Raw genomic sequence first — 19,667 nt, 5'->3', positions numbered from 1 at the left:
GCGTGGGGCAGCGGGAGAAAGGACAATGCCAGTTGCCAGGAGAACCTAAAGAACTTACAGAAGAGGGGCAGCCCAGTTCTCCAGCACTCCTCACCTGCAAGGTTTGGTGCTTTGCAGAAATGCTTCTCTTTTCTTTTGAGTTTGAAAGGATTACAGAGCCCAGGGAGTTCAACCACCTGGTTTTTCAGATAATGAGGCTAGTGATAACCAGTCTCCCACAAAGGGGGCTTCCTGCAAGGGTGAGAAGGAGCTGACATCCGGCCACACTGCATCACACAGCCGTGAGCCCTGGCCTAGGGCTACCTGTGCCTGAGACAAGGTCACCTTGTCCTACTAAGTGCAAAAGCATCTTACTGACTGTGGGTGCCTTTGACAGAATTGGCTAACGTTTATCTTCATGCTGTCTCCTAACTGCTGCTTCCCTCTGCTACTAAAGCTGGCATTCTTAGCTTTTATCAGTTCTGCCTCTGGGCTGGTGGGACAGCTCTGTTTACTATGTGTCAGACAGGCACTGACCACTCTACCAGCACAGACCTGTTGAATGCTCATAGGCGCTCCGTGAGGTGGAGACAGTTATTATTCCAGTTTTACAGATCACAAAAGCAAAGCACTGGAAGGCAGAGTGAGCCACTTCCCAGATCACACCATTGGATGGTGAATGTGCCTGGGGCTGAGAGCCAGTTTTGTCTGAATACGAAGCTCATTCTCTTTTCGTACCGAAGGGCTTTCCTCATTCTGTTCCTTCTTTTCTTCATTGCCAACTTCTTCTCTTCCCAGAAACCGAGTGCATTTCGTGGTCCTTCCTTGTTCTGGGGCACAAGAACCTCCTTGGAGGTATTTTAGGAATTGGGTATGGGAGTGGGTCAGGTGTGGTGTGGTCTGTGGCACGATGGGGACACAGGGAATGACCCAGCTGGCCTCTAGAGGTCCCTTCGCATCAGAGGATCATAGAATCTTCATACATTGTTCAAGTCAGAATTTTATCCAAATGGGTGGTTCTTCTTCCACCCGTTTGCTTCAGATATCAGCAATCTTGGACCCTCTCACAGGGAGTTAATAATTCCTCAGAATCACCATGTATCTCTCTGGAGTGGGATACTGCACACATTGAGGTGGAAGCGCACTTCTCTGAGGCCCACAAGCCAGTCTCTCTGGTGACCCTAGCAGTGTGAGGCAGAGTAGGTGACACCTTCTTTGTTGCGCTAGGAATAGGACCGTTGGCATCTCTCCTGGGGAAGCCTGAACAAATTATAATTAATATGAATGGCACATTTATTCTCTTAAGTTCAAAGTCTCCACTGATGGGTAAAATGCAACTTTATTTTTGCATTTGAGATCATTTTGCTTCCTTGGGAGCAGGTTGATGGGTTCCTGGTGTAATAAATAAATAATACCATTAACATCACACAGATGGTCAAATAATAGTGTTAGGAAATCAAGAATTGGTTGGGTTTAGGATGCAATTTCAAATTGCACTTGTGAGCCAAAGGCAGGGAGGAAGCAGTAGGAATGTTTCACGTGAGTGCAATTGAAGGAGACAAAGCTCTTCAACAAACCAGACCTTCCTAACTCATATTCCAGCGGGAGTGGTGTGCCAGAGAGAAAACGGACTGGAAGACAGGGTGCCGCTAACTCGGACTCGAGTACTTTCTCTGTGTTCTCTTGGGCAAGTTTTAAACATTCTTCCATGTAAAGAGGACATTTACTACCTACCTCAAAGGATCGTTTGGGGTTAAAATGAAACGGTGTACACAAAGCTTAGTCTGTAATGATATAATTAGTCTCTCTCTTTCCATGTGTACAGATGTACACACATGTGTATACGTGTGTGTGTGCATATAGCCACGCATTTAGCAGCTTTCCCTATAACCTATTGTAGCTTAAACACCCATGTGGCAACACTTTGATAGACGTACTGTGTCTGGCTTCTGGAAGGTCTATGAGGAGAGGAATGCCTCTCCATCCATGTCTAATTATACTTCTCTGTGTGTTTCTCCTACACATATGCTTAGATCCTAGGAATCTTCTTCTGTTCAAATAATTTCTTGAGCTATTTTATATCAGAGAGGGAGTGAGGAGAAAGGTATTCCTTTATTTTTCATCACAAGATTGTTGCATAGAAAGTTATGACAGTTCATGGCTCTGAAGATGAATTTCCTACGAGATAAAAAACAACAACAACAAACATATGGAAGGTTCTATGGAGCCAGGTTATCTGACACAGATAATGGGGTCAGGAGTTCATGCATAGATTTAGGACTTGTAGACCGTTTTTCCTTGGAAGACTGGTTCTTCCATGACAAGTCCACTGGAGTCAGCTGGGAAAGCCAGGGTAGGGATGCCATCGACTGTTGGGGGTGGTTAAGCCCTTCCAGCTTTGCAGCCCTGTGATTGCGTTTCCCCTCATTCTCACCTGTTCACTGAGAGGCCAGCTCAGGACTTCCACAGCAATGGTGACAAGAGAAAAGGGGGCCTCTCTGCATTTGGTCATTTTTCTCCCGTGCAGTTCTGGGGCAAGACCAGTGTGTCTGCCGTGAGAAACTGATCTCGGAATTTGCTGACGGAACTACAGGAGCAATCCTTCTCCCTGCAGCCGTGTGCCATGGGGCTTAAAGTAGTTTAAATTATATATAGCAGTCTCAGTTGTTCATGATCTGTTTTCCCCAGATCTCATTGATTCACATGGTTGAGTTATTTGGGTTTATTTGGGTGTATTTGGCCAACTTGCTGCCTTGTCAGTGTGAGATGTTTTGGCTTAGAAACCTTTTGAGAGGTTAGATTTGTCTTATACAAAGTACATATGAATTAATCTTACAATCTTGCTGATGGATTTTTTAGAATAATAGAATTTTTAATGAAAACAGCATCAACCACCAGGCTGATGGAAAATGACAAAACTGACATCAACCTTCAGATAAAGCTTTGCTGGCCGCATAGAGGAAAGGAAGATATGTTTGTGTGAAAATAATTTCTTGATCTTCTGTGGCTTTCAAACAGGCTATAAATGTAGTGGATGAGGGGAAAAGTGCTCTTGCACTCAGAATAATCATCTTTGGACACATTTACTCGTCAGGAAAGCTCAATCTAAAACAATTCTAACTGGTCAGAACCCACGAGGAAGAAAGAAAAACTATATGCAAATTAATTTTTATTTGGTGCACAAGTTATACATGAAAACTGGAAAAAGCAGTACTTCAGTGTTGTGAGTTGAATTGGATCACTCCCCTCCTGACCCGCACCCTCCCCCCCAAAAAAAGAAAAAGATCTGTTGAAGTCCTCACATCCAGTACCTCAGAATGTGACGTTATTTGGAAATAGGTTCATTGCAGATGTAACTAGGTATTCAGATGCATTCACACCGGAGTAGGGTGGGACCCCAATGCAATACAACTGGTGTCCTGATAAGAAGATGACCTGCGGAGACACAGTTGACACACAGGGAGAAAACCATGTGATGACAGAGACATTCGAGCAATCAGGCTGCAAGCCAAGGAGTGCCAGAGGTTGCCCATGAAGCACCAGAGCTAGGAAGATGCAGGGAGGGATTCTCTCCTGCAGGTTTCATAGGGAATGTTCCCTGCAGCACCTTGATTTCAGACTTCCGGCCCCCTGAAATGTGAGACAGTACATTTCTGTTGTTTCAAGCCATGCATATTGTAATGCTCTGTTGTAACAAACCCAGAAACTGATACACATGGGTGTTATAAAGAGATTGCTTAAATAGTATCTGTGTACGATGCTCCTGGTATGACTGTTCCTCCCCCAGTCATCAGCTCCCAGACTCCTCACAGATGTCTGGGAGGCTGACCCAGAGTAGGAATGTAGTTAGAATTGATTACTCTCTTTTTCCTAATAGACCATCAGAACAAACGTTATTGCATCTTACTTTTCAGTTATCTTATTAGCCACCTCAGAAGTCAAAGATCTACCAGACTGTGCATCATTTTTTGATTCTTATTGTCATAGGGTCCTGTACAATCGATAATCTGACCCAGTTGCAAAACTCTCTGTAATCTTCTGAAACTTTTTATTACCCTCTGGCCTCTATGACCTGTCACCAGCGAAATCCCTGTGTCCCCTCTCTCCTCTCTGAATGTTCCCCTCAGCTTTTGCTTAATCTGAGACTTGGCTGTTCCCTGGATCATTTCCACTCCTAGAGTCCGATCAGCGGTGGCTGTCTCTCTCCTGTATCCTTGTTGCCATGAGGCCTGAGAGCTGGAGAGATGTTCTCCTCATTACTTACTGTGGCTTCAGGACATTTCCTTTCCCATCTCTCAGAATCCCCAGTTACGTTGAATCACACACCGTGTACCCCCAGCCCTTTCCTGCGGCAGTTTTCTACTCTCTATCCTGACCAGTCTCCTTCACTCTGGAGCTCCAGGCTGTACATCCTAGTATGAATCTTCAAATCCACTTTTATGACTCACGTGTTTCAAGCTCTGCCTCCCAAGCGGTGTTCTTGATACCACCTCCATGTAACCCATTGCCAGCCACCACCAACTTGATTCCCTCCATCTGTCCCCATTTTGGGCATAGACACCACCATTCATCCAGCTACTCTGTCCAAAAGCCTCATAGATATATTTTTTCTTTGTCTCTTATGCAACATCTAGTCCATCAATAAATCCTGTAGTGTCTTTACTTTTAAGATAGACCCTGGGACTTACCTTGTGGCTCAGTGCTTAAGAATCCACCTGCCAATGCAGGGGACACAGGTTCGAGCTCTGGTCTGGGAAAATCCCACATGCCACGGAGCAACTAAGCCCGTGCGCCACAACTAATGAGCCTGCGCTCAAGAGTACGCAGCCACAACTGCTGAGCCCGCGAGCCACAACGGCTGAAGCCCGCATGCCTAGAGTCCATGGTCCGCAGCAAGAGAAGCCACCGCAACGAGAAGCCCGCGCGTCACAACTAGAGAAAGCCCGCGCGCAGCAGGGAAGACCCGAAGCCGCCAAAAATAAATAAATTTATTAAAAAAAAAAAAAGATGCATCTTGAAGCGGACCGTTTTCACCATCTGGAACACTCTCTCTCTAGTCAAAGCTGCCATCTACCCTTTCCAAGACTGTTCCCGTGGCATCTCATCTGGTCTTCCCGTTTCCACCACGTCTGCTCTCCCAGAGTCCATCTGCACCTGGTAGACCAAGTTGTCATTCCAGAACATAAACCAGATCACATCACTGTGTTCAAAGCCCTGCAGTGGCTTCCAGTTATATTTAGAATGAAATGCACATAAAAGGCTTTATTACTGGTGTCCGCCTACCTATCAGACACCTTCTGTCCTGTCCTGCTCACGAGAATGTAGCTCACTGAACTTCCCTTTCCTTCTTGAACCCACCAAGTCCATTCTTGCTGAGGACATGCTCCTTCCTCTCCCAGGACCCACTAATGTTGTATGATGGCTCCTTCATGCCATTCATGTGTCTGCTCCAATATCCCATCCTAAGAGAGGACCTTCCAGACCATGCTGTTTGAAATAGCCATACCCCAGCCCTACATCACTCCGTCCCCTTACGTAGCTTCAGCTTTCTCCGTAGCCCTTAACGTTTAGGAAATTCTGTTATTTATTTATCTGATACTTATTTCTTGCCTCTTCCACTAAAATGTAAGATCCCCAAGGCCACTGACTTCATTGCTCTCATTTATAGTGGCTAAATTACTGCCTGGAACATGGCGTATATCAAGGAGTATTTTTCGAGTGAATGAAAAGTTCATTAGGAATGACAGTAAGCTGCTAATAGTGAAAACTATCTTTTATTGGAAACAGGAAGCTCAGGTGTAGCTCTTTATTGGTCTAGGTTTGGGGGTTCATACACAGAGCTCAGATGGGGTGTGTGTGATCCAGCCTTGTCTTCTAGGACAGCGAGTAGGACAGGCCTTGTGGAGGGAATCACGGGACAGGGTGACATACTTCATAAAGTCTGCACATGCGGAATCTAAAGGACCTTTACATTTCCACTTTCACCAGCGGTTTTATAGAAAATCTAATAAACACTTGAAAATCGGGATTAGTTTCTAGCTTAAGGCCCGTGAACTTGGGGGGAGGGAAGGAAAAGGCAGGTAGGCAGAAATCAGCCTGTGAGCCTGAAATTTAACACAGTATCCAATGTCCATTATTTTATTTGAAACTTTCTTGATGAAGGAAATTTTACCTTAAGGCTGCAGAGCACAATGATTGAGCACAGGGTCTAGGGCGAAGCCTCTCTCTGGGTTCCAATCCTGGTTCTGCCACTTTGCAAGTGTGTGACCTTTGGCACCTTGATTGACCTCCCTGGGCCTCAATTTGTCATTGTTTCAGGGAACTAATAATAGGAGTAGTGATCCAGGAGTGAAATATGGGGCGTTTAGAGCAGTGCCCAGCACTCAGGAAGTATTAGCTTTTTACAGCTGGGGAAGGACAGAGCGTGACACGTATCTGCCGTGGGCAAATCTTGCTGCTGTGTCTCGTGATCCTGGGGCCACTGCCCAGAGACACGTGGAACAGGAATATGGGCACCGGAGCCCAGGCTGGCGATGCTTGGTTCAGATTCTGCAGCTACAGGGGCATCTTGGTAGAGGAAGATGTTGAAAAGTCTTGGTAAGTTTCATTGTTTTTGGAATGTGAGCAGTGGTCTAAGGCTAGGGTGATCTGAGTTTGTTTTTTTTTTTTGGCCGTGCCGCTTGCCTTTGGGATCTTAGTTCCCCAACCGGGGATTGAACCTGCACCCACGGCAGTGAGAGCGCAGAGTCCTAACCACTGGACCGCCAGGGAATTCCCCTAGGGTGACCTGAGTTTTCGTCCTGGCTCTGTCACAACCCACCGTGGGATGCTGCTAAGAAAATCAGCGTGCCCAGCCCCCGTTTCCCAAGTGGGGAATGAGAACAGGATCCATTCTGCTCTGTTCAGTTCCTTACACCTGACGAAGAGAGTCTTAGCTGTTCAAAAACATGTAAGTTGTTTATCCACCTCCTGGCCCAAAGCTTTTCCCAGTTGCATTTCCCAGCCTCTTTTGAATTTAGGTGTGGTCACGTGACAGAGTTCTACCCAAAGGAAGGTGAGCAAAAGTTCTGTTGGATTGGCCCCTAAAAAGCTCCCACGTGAGATACTTCAGGCTCTGTCTCCGTACGCCATCTGGATGTTGATGCCCCAAATTACCTTGGAAACCGTGTCCCATTTGGCAGATGTTTCGTGAGCGGAGTTACTGAATGTCCGCGCAGAGAGGGCTTCGGCCCCCGCCCTGCCAGCTGACCAGCAACCTCGTTCCTTAGATTATTGCGTGAAGGAAAAATACACTAAAATATACTTCCTTTGTGATAAGCTTCCGCGATTCTGGAGTTTATTTGTTACGGTAGCTAACATAACCCTATCTAATCCAGTACAACTATTATAATTCATATTGTCTGATTTCAGCTGCATAGAAATACACAGATATATTTTTTAATCCAAACTTAAGCACTTATTCAAATTTCTTGGCGAGGCTTTTGGTGGCTTTTGCATGTGTCTGAAAGTGGGAACTATGGCCTTTTCAAACTGAAGCCTCAAGTGTTTGATTTCCATTTGCTTCAGTCTCTACATCTCTGAACCAAGTAAAAATGTGCTGTACTCTACAAGTACGTGGAAACCAGTGACAAAGAAAAGTTCTGCCTTGAAGTAAATTAGCACACGTCCATAATGGCTACAATTCCAGACATGCTGTAATTAGTGAAAATACCTCTTAGATGACAAATTGCTCATTAATGGCTGGAGGTGTCTTATTTAGTGTAACCTTTTGTGCTAGAGATATTCTAACATTCAGTGTTTTAACTGACACACAGAAAAGAGACAGGTGGGATGATTTGTAGCCTTGCTCTTTAAAATGTTGAAGAAAAAGGAGAGAAACCACTGTCAAAGGACAGATTTCAGAAGAGCAGTCAGGTGGTGGAGCCATCACCTGCGGCTCTGGGGAAAGAGGAGAGGGAGGAGGGAAGGGCCTTGTGTGGGTGGGTCCTCAGGGAACAGAGGCCATGCAGAGAGAGCAGGATGTGAAGTGGCTGTGTTCCACGACTTTGTGGGACGGGGAGTGGGCTCTTTTTGTGCTCCTTGTTGTTTCAAGATGATCCACGGTGCCGGGCACATGATAGGAGCTTCCTATATCTGTACTGTATCCATGTTTCGCTTCGGCACCGCTGACTGCGCATCTTGTACGGGCCAGGCACCGTTCTAGGCCCCAGTTCCTCTCCCCACAGAGCTATCTTTACAAAGGGAGACGGGGCTGCAGATTGCACGCAGTGAATGAACGTCGTCTTCTCTCAGCCTGCAACTTGCACAGACCACTTAGGAACAGGTGCCCTTCCTCCAGCCTGACTCATTCACTAGGGCTCCTGTTTGGAGAGACAGACCTGCAGGAATTCAACCCCCTCCACCTGGGGCTCTTGATCAGGGCACAACCTGCACAACTGTACCTAATGGGTACCAGCTGCCAGTACACAAATAAGGAGACAAACAGTATGCTGCGTGGTGAAGAGTTAAATATGGGTAAGGGGCAGGATGACCTGGGGTGTAGGGACAGGGGCATTTGCAGGGTGGCCCAGGGCATGATAGTGGGGACAGCCCTGCAGGGATCGGCAGGAATCACATTCTAGGCAGAGGAATCAGCCAGTGTCAGTGACCTAGTAAAGGAAGAACAGGGTGAGGAGGAGCGGCCTCAAAACTGGAGAAAGGGCTTCCCTGGTGGCGCAGTGGTCGAGAGTCCGCCTGCCGATGCTGGGAACGCGGGTTCGTGCCCCAGTCCGGGAAGATCCCACGTGCCACGGAGCGGCTGGGCCCGTGAGCCATGGCCGCTGAGCCTGCGCGTCCGGAGCCTGTGCTCCGCAATGGGAGAGGCCACAGCAGTGAGAGGCCCGCGTACAGCAAAAAAAAAAGAAACTAGAGAAGGAGCAAGGAGTGAGAAAAGATGGATTTAGGAGCTTGAGTGTCTGCAGGAACTAATCAGAATGCAGGAGCACATGATGAAAGCAGCTCCAATTTTAGGGGATGAGAAATAAATAAAATCCCACATAAACAAAGCCAGCACCTGTGTCGATGTTATTTGCTCCGTGGAGTTTCCGTGTGGAGTCTGTCCAGGCTCGCGCTCTTTCGTGGTTGTGTGGCAGCCAGTACTAGGTGCTTAGTCCCCGTCTAGTGTTTTCTAACTGAAGTGTCATCTTTCTTGAGTCCGTTATTCTTTGTCATTTTCATTTATCACATGCGAAAATTGTAAACATTTAAAATCTGCCTAATATCCGATTTGATGTCTTACCTGTTGCCGTTTTGAGGATATTACGCAGTGAAATTAAGCCGGTGTTTCACAGTCGTGTGTGGATGTGCGTATGTATAGCAGACACATATTTGGAATTAATGGACTCGTAGAAATCAGAGATGGATTAGGCCTAATGAGCTGTTGAGAAGAATTATTTAGCACATACTTCATATCTCTGTTCAGTAATCAAACCTACACGCTGTGTATGCTAAGGAGGTGAGGTCTTTACATTTTTTGTCTCCTTGGATCATCTGTGTTTATGCCTGAAAATTTCACATTGCACCCCTAGAGCATTTTGAACCAACTTCATTAAGCATCCAGTTTGACATTTCCCTGCCCTTAGGGTGAACTTTGGTGTTGAAATAAATAGTTGCCTTGCTTGTTACCATTAATACGGAATAGTGATTGGTGCCGGGCTCCAAGGAGCCCCCTGGGATGCTGGGCTGGCTCAGACCAGGTGGTGGGAGTCGTCAGAGGCCAAGCCCTGCCCCATCCCCAGACAGTTCTAGTCTTCAGGAGAGATGGGCCTGACCTTCCAGTGCGCCGGCTGGAAGACTTGGAGAGTCAGCGTAGATGAGAGGTTTAGAGATACAAGTTTTTGAATTTTTATCCAAACCAGATGATTTCCCTGTTGCTTTCTGTTTTCACCTAAGGTGTGTTAGAGCTCGTGCCTGTCCTGCTAGACCAAGTGCACTGGCTGTTGCCCCTTCTGGGTTATACTCTCCCTTCAAGCCTACATTTTCAACAGATCTTCAAAATCCTATTCACAACATGGTTTTCCCAACTAACAAAAAGGAAAGAGGAATGAAAGGTGGACCAGTTGATAGTATAGAATTTGACCCCGAGAAGGACCGACTTTTTGAAGCTGTAACAGAGACATGAAATCATAGGACTTAAAGGAGATGGGTAACACAGGTCAGCTTCCAATAGCTGGATGCCTGCCCTGTGGATTTTCTTTATAGCTTGGTTAGATGTCATAGACAAATGCAGATCCTAAACATATATCCTACTCAGTTCTTGATCATCTGCATAAAACATGCTAATTGAGAATGTGTTATGTAGTGGAAAAAAGATGGACTCCATAGAGGTTTTTGTAAATCAACTATGCTTCAATAAAAAGAATATTGAAAGTGAGAAAAAAAGAAAGTTGGACAAAAATGGGAAAACTAAATGGCAAATAAAATGAAAATTACAAGTGAAAAAAAAGATGGACTCGGAGTTGGGACAGCTTTGAGCTGGAACTTGATTTGGGAAATTCTTAACTTCTCTGAGCCTTTATTTTCTTATCTGTGAAATGGGAATAAATAACACCAGGAACGTGGAGAGTAGGTGCTAATTTGAGACACACTGGTTGGGGTGGGTCTTTCTGAGATGGGGCCTTTGAGTGAGATCTGACGAAGGGAGGGAGTGAGTGTGTGTACACATGGGGAGGATGTTCTGGGCAGAAACACAGCAAACACCCAGGTGCACAGGTTGGGGCATCCTTGGCTCCAACAAACGGCGCAGAGGACGGCAGAGCCAAGGCCAGGCCGCTTGGCCGCGGTGACCACAGGCATCACGGTGACCACTTCCCATTTTGTTCTTAGTATTTTGGAAGCCACTGGAGCAGTTTGATCATTTTGGCTGCTGTATATTAACATGTTTTTTCACTTTTCTGTATTTTATTATTATTTTCCCGTCCCACCCTTGTTCAGTTATAAGTTCTTTAAAAGCAAAGCGCATATTTGCCTTGTATCCTTGTGTCAGGGACCAGCCAGGGCCTGCACCTGGCTCAGCGAGGTCCCTGGAGCTCCCAAATCACCTGAGCCTCCTCGTCTTATCAGCACTTACCAGAATGTAGGGAAAAGCTCTTTTCCTGCGTCTCTGTCTTTGGTTAGACTCATACTGATTCACAAAGTATGAGGACACTTCCAACTGTTACATTGTGAGGATTTCCTTGGTGGAACAAGAAATTCCCCCCCGAGAACAAGGCCGTTGGCTTCCTGGATGAATAAACAGTATGCCATCCCTAGACTTTAATTTTCCTGTATGATCAAGGCCTCGGCCACATCACCAGGCCCCTGTCGCTCATGATCTTAATGATGGTCGCAACTGGTGAAATGTCCTGAAAGAATGATTTGTAATAAATGCTTTAGCAGAAAGGCCATAAACCTGCTATTCTCACTTTATTATTTTAATTTAAAACATTTTTCCCTACTTCTAAAAAATAATCACTGTTGGTTTTGCTTTGTAATTATTGCCTTGGCTGATGTTGGGTTGTTGATTGACCTCAGTGCGCACCGATGGTGTTTTGGGTCTGTATTTTATAATAATACTGCTAAATTGCAGGTAAAATGTTAATGAAACATACTCCTATTTTTAAAGGAGGTAGCTACATATAGTTTCTATCAGAAATACATTTTGAACTTTTCTATTAATTCTATAATTTCTCTTAATTCTGTAATTTGGACTTTATTTTTTTATTAATTCTTTATCTAAATTCTTTTCTACTAGAAAGTGGGGATGGGGTTATGGCCCAGGCAGACGGATGTGATGAAGGATGTGCGTTACTCTTCACCCTGAGATTGGTCTGTGTTTATTTTGGGGGCCTGCTAGCCCCTCATGCTGGGCCTGGCTTATGACAGGCCCTTAGTAAAGGTTTGATAAAATGTTTACCTGAGTAGCGCAATATTTTAAGTATCCTGGGAGCCAAAGATGGATTATTTTCCTTTTTATTGTGAAATATTTTATACATCAATGTGTATGTAGTGTATCTGTATATAAATACGTAACAAATTGGTCACCTGTGTGCCCTTCCCCTACTCTTCCATCACCTGTGTTCCCATTGTCTCATACTCTGTATCTGAGGAGCTGACCACAGCCCTGAACTTTTTGATCATTTCCTTCTTTTTTTAAAGAGTTTAACCAAATATAAATATCCTTAAACAGTATATTGCTTTGGATACAGTTTTGTGTTTTTTTCTTTATATAAAAATAAATTTTATTATCCTGCAAGTGTTCTTCATTTAACGTTAGGTACTTTCTTTTTCTTTTAAAATTTATTTATTTTTGGTCTTTCATGACATTAACAATTCTGACCCAATCAGTTTTTGTTGTTGTTTTAATTGGGGTATAGCTGCTTTACAATGGTGTGTCAGTTTCTGCTGTACAACAGAGTGAATCAGCTATGTGTATACATATATCCCCCCCGTCTTACACCTCCTTCCCCTCCCTCCAACCCACCCATCTAGGTCACCACAGAGCACCGAGCTGAGCTCCCTGTGCTATACAGCAGGTTCCCACTAGCTGTCTATTTTACGTATGGTAGTGTATATATGTCAATCCTAATTTCCCCATTCCCCCTCTCCCCCCACCACCCATGTCCACACGTCCGTTGCCTACATCTGCATCTCTATTCCTGCCCTGCAAGTAGGTTCGTCTGTACCATTTTTCTAGATTCTGCATATATGCGTTAATATACGATATTTGTTTTTCTCTTTCTGACTTACTTCGCTCTGTATGACAGACTCTAGGTCCATCCACTTCTCTACAAATGACCCAGTTTCGTTCCTTTTTATGGCTGAGTAATATTCCATCGTGTATATGAATCACATCTTCTTTATCTTTCTAATAATTTGAAATTAATATCATCTGAGTGTGAATAAAGGCAGACCTCTAAGTCATTTCAGATAATTAACTGGTCTATAATTCATCAGTCAGAAATGGTTCAGAGCCCTGGAATGGGAGTGTGTGTGCACATAAATGCCTGCTAAAAATAATAAACACTGAAAGGCCCTTCCAGCAACACAAAAATGCTCATAAACCTTCTGGGTCGTGGAATTATGAGTGACCTTGATTTTCTTCTTGTGTTTTCTATTTTTATTAGATTTTTTTTTTTTTTTTTTGCTGTACGCGGGCCTCTCACTGTTGTGGCCTCTCCCGTTGCGGAGCACAGGCTCAGTGGCCATGGCTCACAGGCCCAGCCGCTCCGCGGCATGTGTGTTCCTCCTGGACTGGGGCACGAACCTGTGTCCCCTGCATTGGCAGGCAGACTCCCAACCACTGCGCCACCAGGGAAGCCCTATTTTTATTAGATTTTTAAAAATCAAGTTTTAGTTTTCCAAAATTGGAAAGAGGCCAATGTTATAAAATCTAATAAAAGTAAAAATAACGTACCTTTTGAGCCCAAGTCGCCACGTCTGGGTCATAGAACTCTTTGCACACATGCTCCCTTGTGTGGGGCATTGCTAAGCCCCATGTGGGCTATAAGGATAAGTAGGGCTCAGTTCCTGCCCTCACCAAGCCTCCAGTCCGGCCAGGTAGGGGAGGCTTCAGAACTAGGACCTCAGAAAGAGGTTGGGAAGGATCCCACTGCTGGTCTGGGAGCCGCTTGTGATGTAGGATGTGGGAGGGGTGGGTCGGAGGAGCCCGGAAGGGGACTCAGGACTTTGGGGTGGAGGCAGGGAGGGACTGTGGGTAGCTGGGCTGCCGAGGCCAGAAGGTGACACTGGCCTGGAGCAGCAGGAGGTCACTCTCTGAAGCTGGCCCGTTCCTAGAGGGGGAGGGACTTGACCCATTTCAAATCTGAGCCTCGAGCAGTCGGGGTCTGTCGGCATGTAGACTGAGCAGTGGGCGCTCTGCGTGGCCGGGTCACGTTGGATTTAATTCAGTAGATATCTGTTGTCTGCTGGCATGTGCCAGGCAGAGTTCTAGCCACTGTGGAACTTACTGGTTAACAAACCAGTCCCTGTCCTCATGGACCTTCCTTCTGGGAGAAACACAAAAACACGCAGAAACAAAATACATACAACATATGGAATCTATTAATTGGTGCCGCAGGCCTCGGAGAAGACTGGAGAGTGTGGGGAGATGGGGAAGGGGGTGAAGGCCGTGATTTCAAGTAGGACGTCAGACGAGGCCTGTGGTCTTAGTCATTGCTTATCTGTATTTTTTTTTTTCAGTGGTTCACTTTGTGTTTTTTTAATTGAAGTAGAGTTGATTTACAGTGTTGTGTTAGTTTCAGGTGTACAGCAAAGTGATTCAGTTATACATGTCTATTCTTTTTCAGAATCTTTTCTCATATCGGTTATTACAAATTATTGAATATAGTTCTCTGTGATATATAGTAGATCCTTATTGCTTATCTATTTTATATATAATAGTGTGTATATGTTAATCCCAAATTCCTACTTTGTCCCTCCAAATAGACCGACAGACACAGAAAACAAACTTATACTTACGTGTATATTTTAAATTGTCAGCGAAAACACCTTATTTTGTTTTGTTTTGTTTGCGGTACGCGGGCCTCCCACTGTTGTGGCCTCTCCCGCCGCGGAGCACAGGCTCCGGACGCGCAGGCTCAGCGGCCATGGCTCACGGGCCCAGCCGCTCCACGGCATGTGGGATCCTCCCAGACCGGGGCACGAACCCGTGTCCCCTGCATCGGCAGGCGGACTCTCAACCACTGCGCCACCAGGGAAGCCCCCAAAACACATTATTTTGACATCAGAAGAAACGCAATAGGAAAAAAAGTTTAAAGAGACCAGTCTAAGGCAATATATATTTTTGAGGGAAGGGAATTGTGTATGTGTATCAGAAATGTGTTCCACTGTCTAAACCTCTCTGCAGCCACAATGCTGATCTTCATTTGTCAAACAGTTTCTTCTTCTCCCTTCATTGCCGCTGCCAGAAAGACCGAAAAATGGAATCACTTTGTCCGGCTTCATCACGGAAAACCTGTCTCTGATCAGCAGAAGAGGAATAACGAGATGGTGCTGATTATATCATTATGCACCACTTCATGAGCCTACGCTTCTCATCGGTGGGTGGATGCTGCAGAGAACAGGCTGCCCTCAGGAGGCTTTCTGGAGGCTTCTGAGGCTGGGTCTGAGCCAGTGCACACCCAGGGGCTGTCCAGTCAATCCTCAGGGCAACTTTTAGCCCAAGGGACTTTGGATGCAGATTGCATGGGGCAGTTTAATTGCTGGGACAGCCACAGCCTCTTGACAGCAATGGCTGGTGAAGAAGGCAGAAGTCGTAAATAGATAAACCAACAAGCAGATAAGACATTAATAAGTGCATGGGGGAGCAGAACCAGAGCTGTGAGCACCCGCCAGATCAAGAAATGTCAGCTTTCCTCCCAGCTTTTCCTCCACGGCGCCAACTGTCAGTAATTTAACTAACATTTTGTAAATAAACGTGGCACTCGGACAGCTGTCAGCGCGCCTGCTATAAACACTCCTTTTGTCACTGAGAGCTGGCAGGGCCGCGCTGTTTCTCTGCGACTTCTGCGGCCACTGCCAGTTGGCGCCCCGGCCTTGGGCTGTCAGGGGAGGGCCATGTCCCCATGTCTCCGTGTCCCAGTCCCACGTGGCCCCGCTCCTTGGCCACACAGCTTCCCTTGGGCTCAGCACTTCCAGTTACACTTGGCGGATTGGGGAGGCCTCGCACTTCCCTGCCCATCCTGCGTCCCAGGTTAAAACCCAAAGCTGCGGTTTTCCAAACACCTCTGTGTTTTAGGTCGGAATTCCAGGTCCCCGATCCTTTGGTTTCCTCCAGTGGGCTTGCTCAATCTGAGGAAGACATTTATTTATCCAGGTCAGAGATACTGAACTTGCTGGTTTCCACTCCGGCTGCTAGGTGATTATTTAATGTTATGCAGTCAGATTCTCCTTGTGTGTTAGTTTCCTCCCGAGTGGTATGACAAATGGCTCAGGGCTGTGCGTGGACTCTCCCAGGTCCTATCGCTGATTTTTATTAAGTTAGTGTTTCCCTGTGCCCGGCAGCCCTGGGAGGCTCAGCTCAAGGGTTCTGCACCTCCACCCAAGCTAAAGCAGAGGGAGAGGAAGGATCTGTCTTAATGGAGAAGTCCCAGGGGCAATACGTCGGCCTTATTGTCATCTGTGTGATGCAGCTCGGTGAGAATCAGGGTGTACTGGGTAATTAAGTAGGCAGAAGTATGTTTAATAATAATAACAATTCTAGCCAACGTTCACGGAAGTCCTTTTGATTTTTGGTCCTGTTCTGTCCCCACGTGCCTTACATGGTACCTCACTTAACACTTGCAGCTGTGTGTTTATCCCTGTTTTACAAATGAGGGTCAGGAGTACAGACACTTTTGTAACCTGCTCAAGGCCTTACGCCTAAAGCCTGGAGGAATGGGGGTTTGATTGCAGACCATTGATTCCGTGGCCTTAGTCGTGGCAATCGTCTTACACATCCCCATTTGTAGATTCCGTGTGTCCTGGGTATGGAATCACCAATTTTAAAGCAGTTAGGACACCGTAAAATAAACCCCACACTAAGACTAAGGAACCGGCTTTGATCTTTTTCTAATGAAGGAGAAGGCTTTTTATACTGTTGTGGAAACGCATCAGGGACATTATTCCCCGGAGGATATCGTAGTGTAATACAGAGAGGATTTAGGGGAATGATTAAGAGAATGGACTCGGGTATCAGCTCGGAAATTTACTCACTTAACCTCACTGGTAACATAAGAATAGTAATTAATAGAAACTACCTTGTAGGGATGTCTTAAGGATTAAATAAAATAGTCCATATGAAGTATTTAGCAGTACTTGGTGCAGAGTAAACACTCATTCTCTCGTTGAAATGTTTTTTACATGCATGTGATGGGCCGTGGATTCTGCGGTGAGTAAGAGAGACATAATATGTTCTTGGAGCCTCTGTTCTCATGAGGGAACCAACAAACAGACCTATACAAATATATGAACTACCAGGAAGTGCTATGATCCAGGTCGCCTGGGTGGCTCCTATAGGCTGGTGGGTTAGTGACAGTCTCTCTGAGAGGAAGTGATAGTTGAGCTGAGATCAAAATGGAGAGAAGCGTCTGAGAATAGACCACTCCAGGCACGGAGGACGAGCTTCATGTGCTGCAGGAAGAGAAAAGAGACCATTGTGTCTGGAGCAGAGTGGACAATGGGGAGGGATATAGGATGAGGTGGGAGGGGTCAGACGGGCAAGGCTCTGAAAGCCAGGTGATGGGTTTGGGTCTCATTTCATTATATGAGAGGGTGCCATCAGAGCATTTTAAATAGAGCCATGACATGGCCTGAGTTACTGGGTTACAGCAAGATGGTGCTGGCTGGCCATTTGGGGAGTGGTTTCAAAGGCTGAGGAGTGGAAACTCTGATACCTGTAGAGGTTATGCAGAATCCAGGTGAGGAATGGCAGCAGATTTGACAGTGGTGGAGGTAGTAAAAATTGAGAGATGCTACAGGTATGTTTGCTGGTTAACCAGACTAGGCTGATGGAGTTAGTGTAAGGGTGCTGGTGATTACGATACTTGTACTCTGTGCTACTTTAAACTAACAGAATACTGTGGTTTTGTTGGACTCTCATTATTGTGGCATTTACATGGTGAATTACTTACATCTTGAGATGCACCCAGAAAATTATTTGCCATATCACTACTTTGAATCAAACATGGATGTTCTGATTTAGAAAGCATCACCCCATCTCCCCCTACTTAAAACCCATTCAGAGGCGCCTATTTTTTTTTTTACTCCCTTTTCCTACTTTACTTATGAAATTGAAATTGATTTTTTTCTTGTTTATTGGTCATAAATATTTTCCTGAGAGTCTTTTTGTGTCTAAGTCCATATCCAAATTTCCTAATGGAGTCATTTTAGAATTGGACTGGGGGGTGTGTGTGTATATGTGTTTTGTATGATGATCACCGATAATTAAGGAAAATAGAAGGAGGGTATGATACGGATTTGGTGAGGAGGGGAAGGAGGGGTGGAGAGTTCCCTGCCCTAATTCACCAAATTCCCTCTGCAGCCCTCCCACTTAACTCCCAGTGGCAGATATATTTTCTGTGGACCTGGTTTAGTCTTCCATAGAATAATATATTTTACTTAGGGTCTCTTTCCCGAGTCTACTTACCTGTAGAGTTTTAGTCCAAGAGGACAGAGGAATCTCAGCCCTGGATGCAAGCCCTGTCTCCCGTAGAACAAAGAACAAAGGCTGTGCAGACGAGGGCTGTGACATAGCTCACTTTTTAATAAAATACTAGCATTCACTGTCATTAATACTGGTATTTTGTTCTTATGTAGGATCAGCATTAAAGTACCAGGATGTTAATTTTGCTCAGGTATTGTAATAACTAGGAGTGGTAAAAAGAGAGGAATCAAGGAAATCATAGCTATACATGTATATAGAGAGCAGATTCTCAAATATCTCATTAACTCCTAAAAGTATCAGTATAAAAATTGGTGTTCAGAATGAAGAACCTGAGACACCAACACTTTAAAATATATTAAATTACATTCAGCATACTTAGTCTCCAGAGGCATTGGAGTGAGCCATATATTTTAAGCAATTTGTCATTAAAGTCGGTTAAAATTAAGGTGATCAGTTCAGTGCATATAGAATTAAACTTCAGTTTGTCTCAACATTCATTTATATGATACATTGCATTTCTCTACATAAAACCAGCAAACCGAGGTGTCACTGGAAAATGCATGTTTCTTATCTCTTAGGTTTGAGTGTCTTTCAAGCAAGTGGTTCCCTTGAGTGTCTTTTTCTCAAGCCTTGGATAGGCTAAATGGTGGGTTATCAAACCACTCGCCAAAGGGAACTGGTTCTCAAGATCAGCCACTGTGCCAGAAAAGAGACCCTACCTGTGAGGCATCAGTAATGGAACCAAAGAGCACGTAGATCTTATGCAGAATTAATACCAGGGTTCATCAGTCACTTCCAAGAACCAGATAGTGTTCCAAGTGCTACGTCTGTCTCATGACAATCTATGCCATAGATTCTACTATTATTCCCACTTTATAGGTAAGGAAACTGAGACCCAGAAAAGTCAAATAACATGACCCCCTCCCCCAAATGACCAGGTTTCCTTTATAGTCCCAAAGAAGATTCTTGTCCTAGGTCGGAATGAAAAAGTCCAACCTACCTACTATTTTAAGTCTTTAGTTTTCAGCTGTGAAAACAAAGAGAAGCAGGGAGAAGGAGTAAGGGTGCCCGTCTATAGCTGTATCCAGCACACCTCCTCTGTTATTCCTGCAGACACAGAAGTTCTGCACTTTCACTCGGGAGTTAGAGTCAACAGGTTTCGTGTGTTTTTTTAAAATTAATTAATTAATTAAATACATTTTATTTTTGGCTGCGTTGGGTCTTCGTTGCTCCGCGCGGGCTTTCTCTAGTTGCGGCGAGCGGGGGCTACTCTTCGTTGCGGTGCACGGGCTTCTCACTGCGGTGGCTTCTCTTGTTGTGGAGCATGGGCTCTAGGTGAGTGCGGGCTTCAGTAGTTGCGGCTCGTGGGCTTCAGTAGTTGTGGCTCGCAGGCTCTAGAGCACAGGCTCAGTAGTTGTGGCACGTGGGCTCAGTAGGTGGTGGTGCGTGGGCTTAGTTGCTCCGTGGCATGTGGGATCTTCCCGGACCAGGGCTTGAACCCGTGTCC

At 45.4% G+C, this 19,667-nt stretch overlaps 1 protein-coding gene across 4 annotated transcripts in view; it reads left to right on the top strand.

Moving 5' to 3' along the window:
* The window catches only part of NTM (neurotrimin), a 929,065-nt gene that overhangs the window by 537,695 nt on the left and 371,703 nt on the right, over window positions 1–19,667 (top strand). The gene's annotated exons all lie outside the window — the stretch shown is intronic.

This window comes from Phocoena phocoena, chromosome 8 (assembly GCF_963924675.1).
Source record: "Phocoena phocoena chromosome 8, mPhoPho1.1, whole genome shotgun sequence".
Lineage (NCBI taxonomy): Eukaryota > Metazoa > Chordata > Mammalia > Artiodactyla > Phocoenidae > Phocoena > Phocoena phocoena.
The sequence above is the reverse complement of the archived record's forward strand: the minus strand, read 5'-3'. Positions and strand labels throughout refer to the sequence as shown.